This window comes from Triturus cristatus, chromosome 6, assembly GCF_964204655.1.
Source record: "Triturus cristatus chromosome 6, aTriCri1.1, whole genome shotgun sequence".
Lineage (NCBI taxonomy): Eukaryota > Metazoa > Chordata > Amphibia > Caudata > Salamandridae > Triturus > Triturus cristatus.
In genome coordinates, this window is record NC_140589.1 from 89,147,687 (window position 1) to 89,153,995 (window position 6,309).

At 39.4% G+C, this 6,309-nt stretch overlaps 1 long non-coding RNA gene across 1 annotated transcript in view; it reads left to right on the forward strand.

Moving 5' to 3' along the window:
* The window catches only part of LOC146813807 (uncharacterized), a 271,688-nt gene extending 270,541 nt beyond the window's left edge, over positions 1-1,147 (forward strand). Inside the window, exon 3 of the long non-coding RNA XR_014962447.1 lies at positions 1,112-1,147. This is a non-coding gene — a long non-coding RNA (uncharacterized LOC146813807). The remainder of the gene's footprint in view (positions 1-1,111) is intronic.
* The last annotated feature ends 5,162 nt before the right edge of the window (positions 1,148-6,309 follow it).

The following is a 6,309-nucleotide window of genomic DNA, read 5'->3' on the forward strand; positions in this document are numbered from 1 at the left end:
GTCAGCATAAAGAAAAAACAACAAGTCCCAGTATCTCTTCAGATCCATCCATAAGAATAAAGTTACTACCTCAGAAAAGGATGAGAAACAGCCCCTCCCAAAGAAAGAGGTGAAATAGGTTCTTGTAAGAATAGGTAATAAAGCGTCAAAAAAAGTGGGGAAGGGGTTGAGTCTAAGGATGAAAAAACAGTATAGGGGTCCAAATATTAAGCGCCCTGTAGGTGGGGGGGGTAAGAATATCAGATTGCAATAAATGCATGGGGGTTCAATCGTAATTGAAAACTAGATCAGGGAATGTGACATGTAAAGAGAGATGCTCTTTAACAGTATAGAAACGATCCAGATTTTCAGAGAACACATCAACCCACTACATTTTGTTGGTGCAATTTTCTATCGGGCATCTGATCTAATTATGGACGTACATATATTGTACTTGTTTTCCTTAGATACATTGACCGTAGATTTCATCACTGGGTATATCGGCACTGGTGTTGAAAACATAAGATCAAGAACCATCTATGGAGATACCTTTTACGTCACACTGATTATTTTCGCTTGGTGTGTATATATTTTATATTCTCATCGTGATGGCATGGCCGTTTAGATTTTTTTGACATTTGGCAGTGTTTTTCCTGCGTTACCTCTTCACTACCATCCTATCCTTTCTCCTCCCCCCTTTTTTTCAGACTTTTTTATACTTACTTCTGTAATTCTGTTTCATTCTCTTCCCTTGGTCATCTTTTCTCGTGTTGGCAGATAATTTAACCAGACTGAGGACGAGACATTTTGAGAGGAGTGCTCTGATACACAAAAAAAAGTTTTTTTGACCATAAGCCTTTCACAGATGATTATATGTATACTGATTCTATGCATTTCTCTCTTATTTAAACTATTGTTGTATATTGTAATTTATAGATTTCCACATGTAATGGCTCATTCTTAGTTTGTCATGTTTGTTCTGTGTGGGTTTGAATAACCTTTTTAAGAAAATATTTGTATATGTGCCTGGTAACACCTAGATGTTATCCTAAGCATTTTTTTATGTCAACTTGTGTTTTGTCTGTTTGTTAAAACAAAGTTTTCAATACGTCTTTGTATATATCTGTTACAGCCCTGAAGAAGTCCTTTGGTGGACGAAACGCGTCGGCTGTTCCGGCTGTTCTGGAAAAGTTTGATTTTTAAGTGTAAAAATTATCGCAAAATAAAAGTGGATCTTTTGTAAAAACATAAAACTACTCAAGAATCTGAATATGATTTAACTTACAGTGTTTAAGTGGTGCATTTGGTTTGGTGATTGTACATATATCTTCCAGTTTTTTGGAACGACATTGTGCTGGCGGGTGTCTACCAAGTTTGCACACTTGCGGTGATTGAATTATATCACCATAACTGATATTGGGTAATTTTCAAAACCGGTGCTGTTCTAGAGGGCCACCGCTAGCTTTGTGTTTGGTTCTATATATTTTGTCACCCCTGTAAGCACGGTTTTAGCTCATATACTGTTTAGTGGGACACTCTGTTACGTTTAATTAGTTTTCCAATCCTAGTACATATATGGCTCAGTTTAAGGACAGAAGACATGAGTTGGCACAGGACCTATTCGGTAACAACCCGGGGGCCGGGGGTACTACAACTGCAACCCCGAGCCCTGAGGGCTTAAAAATTAAATTTCAAAAACTTGAGAGACTGAAAAAGGCGGAAATGGCAAGGTGGTGGGATGGCACCACCTTAGCTAAATACATGGAAAATGACAAAATCCCAAGGGGTTTAAGAATCTTAATTTTCCCCACCTTTGAGAATTTAGAGGAGGATGACCTCAGGGACTGGGAAAAAAATCTTCACGATGCCTCATTCGTGATGATGAAAATCCTCATAAAAAATGCGGAGGGGAAAAGGAAAAAACTACAACAAGAGATTACAGAACTTGAGACCGAAATAGCCTCCATGGATCCCAAGGAGACGATTGGGAAAAATTATGAAATCCTAAACAAAATCTTGGATGATCATCTAATTTACCTGAAAGATAAGAAAGTGAGGAAAATACGAAGGGATGATAGAGACTATAGGGATGGAAGGGTTTACACGTTTGCTCGGAAATACGACAACATCAAGGTGACAGGGGAGGGAAAGAGACAACGTGAGGATACCCTGGGATCATCATCATTCACGGGAAGTGTGTCATCAGTCTCATCCTCTGTTAGCTCCATAACCCCGGAGACGCCAACCCCCAAACCAGCAGAGAACATCCAGACTTCGTCTTTTTTATTAGAAATGGAGAAAGTCAGGGTAGGGGGAAGGACTTTGGGAAAAGACACAAGACAAGAAGGGGGGGTAGGAGATGGCAGGAACAGCACCTTAAACAAACCCGCAAACGAAATCCCAGAGAGGACAACCAGAACAAGGAAGGGAGGAATCAGAAAATAGGGGAATCTGGGATAAACAGGACTGACGAATTGAAGATAGTTAATCTCTCAAAAAAAGATCTCACTGACAACGAAATTTCTGTTCTTGGTAAGGGGCTTGGGTTTTGCCCGACTCAAACGGGGAATGATGTTGATATCTTCGTTGATGTGTATAAATTTGTACGTAATCTAAAATTAAAGGATCATTTTGCAAACACTCTGCCTCCACGTGTGGAAACTAATTCCGAACAACCCCATGTTGAACAGACGGTTTCAGAGTTTAATGCCCTCAAAGCCATGCTTTCGATTGAATTTGAAACAGAAATAGATACGGAGGATTTACGTATTGAACTAGATTTGACGGAAGATCTAAATGTAAACAGCAACCTTAAAGAGAAATCAAAGTTCATACCAATGGGGACACACCCCAATATTGACATCTTTTATGATAGGGTATGCCACGATTTATACGACATGAAGGCTGCATATACCAAAAATAACACAACTACATTCAATCTATCTCTGGCCGAGAATCAGGCCCTTAAGGAACTGAAAGCAAATTCCACATTAGTCATCCGAGAGGCCGATAAAGGGGGTAACGTGGTCGTCATGGAAAAAACAGACTACATGGGGGAGATAGAGAGACAACTTTCGGACACCACATGTTATACGAGACTAACCGCTAACCCCATCAAACAACTAAATTTGGACCCCTATACTGTTTTTTCATCCTTAGACTCAACCCCTTCCCCACTTTTTTTGACGCTTTATTACCTATTCTTACAAGAACCTATTTCACCTCTTTCTTTGGGAGGGGCTGTTTCTCATCCTTTTCTGAGGTAGTAACTTTATTCTTATGGATGGATCTGAAGAGATACTGGGACTTGTTGTTTTTTCTTTATGCTGACTGTATTACACTAGTTATGCGGTGATGGGTCACGCCGTTTATCCTAGTATGGACCCTTCCGTCACACATATGTATATGTTCTGTTACCATGCATCATTAAGTTTCACACATTGATAATGACGTTTTGACTTAGCATTGTCTTGAATACACCATCAAACACATGAGGCAGTAATCTTATTCTTATGGGTGTATCTGAAGTGATATTGGGACTCGAAATCTCCCTATGCTGACCATACTACATTAGTTATGTGGGGATGGATCACGCCGTTTTATCCTAGGTTTGACCCTTCCGTCGTATATATATATCTGTTTTGTTATCAGGTATCACGCATCTTCACACATTGATAATGACGTTTTTAATGCAGCATTTTCATGAATACACCTCTACTTTATGTATTGAGGGATACGGCCTGCTCTTAAATAGATATCGCCTAACTGAGGGGCTTAGGAGGGGCAAAAAAACACGGACTATATTCTTACCCAAAGAGACCCGCTGGCCATTCCAAGATGGCGGCATGTATTAAGGAGTATTTTCCGTTGGGTCCACATACCGGCTTTACTATGGAGATCACAACACGAGTGATTTCCCATTCCTCTTTCCCCTCTTATCTCCACTCATAAGTTTTTATTAACTGACTTCGTCGCTCAGTCATTTCTGCTTGTAATATCGCGCGCTGTGGTTTGCCTTTACGGGGTTTTTTGTATGTCCAGCTAACACACTGGGGGTACGTTCATTTTGTTCGACCTACGCTTTTTAACAATAAGAATCTCCTCTTTTGAGTGGGGACTTATATTGAAACTATATTTTTAACATTTGCGGTACACACATATCAACATTCATTGACGTTCCGATATCTCTAAGATGGCGCCCATGATATTGGGGGCTTCTTTGCCATTCTCGTCGCTCGGCAACCTTTGGGTGGGTCTTTGAACAACCAGGTGCGTTTCATTTTTGACGGATTACATGGCCTATATATATGGAACCCCCCGATTGGAGATCTGATGGCTACCTGATTGGATGGGTGGATGTCTGACCCTCCTCTGGAGATACGGATTCTGGTAAGCGCTCGCTTGTTCAGTAGATACTCTTTTAGCGTTAATTACTGGATGTATGATGGTCTAGGATCCATTGTTTTAATCTTTTTCTTTGAAAGTAACGCTCGGTGAACTTTTATCATCCAAAATAGAGTAGACGTTTTTGAATTAGCATACGAGTGTTTGTGTATCTGTGTGGCCATAGGCAACGTCTTTCTTTCACATTTTACACCGTCATAATGTTTGATATAACCCCCGCCCCTTAGCGCGTTTCTTATAACATTATTAAGGCTTTCATGAGCGTATGGTTGGTATCTGTAGGCTTTTTCCTGTTGTGCCTCCATCGACTTTCTCGAACTCTTCCGAATGGAGGCGCTAAGATGTTGTTTATTTGTGATTATAGATGCACTGATAGGGGTATCGAATACCATTCCAAGATGGCGGCCGTTAGACTAGGACCGCTTTTTCTGCGTTAAATACCCCACAGATCGTATCATGTTGGCGATCTCAGCTTTAGGGATCTCCTTTTTCATTTTGCTACCTCCTCCTCTTTCCCCCCCCTCTTTTATGAATACATGTACCTTCACCGATTGATAAGACTTTTTATTTAATTATCATTTCTTGTAAATTTATATTCATGGTCACGTTGGAATACATATATGCTGTCTGTCTTCCATCACAGGTATCTTCACTGATCTACATGAGCCAAACTGATTGGATGATACTTGCCTTTAATCGATCCTCATTGTCTGATCCAAATTTGGATGTGTGCTCTCTCATATATTAACTGGCTTTGCCACCATGACATTGATTTTTTGGATATGAAGTAAGTTCTGCTCGCCTGGTTTACATGATTACATTTTGTTGGTGCAATTTTCTATCGGGCATCTGATCTAATTATGGACGTACATATATTGTACTTGTTTTCCTTAGATACATTGACCGTAGATTTCATCACTGGGTATATCGGCACTGGTGTTGAAAACATAAGATCAAGAACCATCTATGGAGATACCTTTTACGTCACACTGATTATTTTCGCTTGGTGTGTATATATTTTATATTCTCATCGTGATGGCATGGCCGTTTAGATTTTTTTGACATTTGGCAGTGTTTTTCCTGCGTTACCTCTTCACTACCATCCTATCCTTTCTCCTCCCCCCTTTTTTTCAGACTTTTTTATACTTACTTCTGTAATTCTGTTTCATTCTCTTCCCTTGGTCATCTTTTCTCGTGTTGGCAGATAATTTAACCAGACTGAGGACGAGACATTTTGAGAGGAGTGCTCTGATACACAAAAAAAAGTTTTTTTGACCATAAGCCTTTCACAGATGATTATATGTATACTGATTCTATGCATTTCTCTCTTATTTAAACTATTGTTGTATATTGTAATTTATAGATTTCCACATGTAATGGCTCATTCTTAGTTTGTCATGTTTGTTCTGTGTGGGTTTGAATAACCTTTTTAAGAAAATATTTGTATATGTGCCTGGTAACACCTAGATGTTATCCTAAGCATTTTTTTATGTCAACTTGTGTTTTGTCTGTTTGTTAAAACAAAGTTTTCAATACGTCTTTGTATATATCTGTTACAGCCCTGAAGAAGTCCTTTGGTGGACGAAACGCGTCGGCTGTTCCGGCTGTTCTGGAAAAGTTTGATTTTTAAGTGTAAAAATTATCGCAAAATAAAAGTGGATCTTTTGTAAAAACATAAAACTACTCAAGAATCTGAATATGATTTAACTTACAGTGTTTAAGTGGTGCATTAACCTGGTGTTCTATTGAGTATCAAGCTTGAGCAAAGAGCCTGGCATTCTATAGAGTATCAAGTTTGAGCAAAGGGCCTGGCATTCTATTGAGTATCAAGCTTGAGCAAAGGGCCTGGCATTCTATAGAGTATCAAGCTTGAGCAAAGGTCCTGGCATTCTATTGAATATCAAGCTTGAGCAAAGGGCCTGGCAT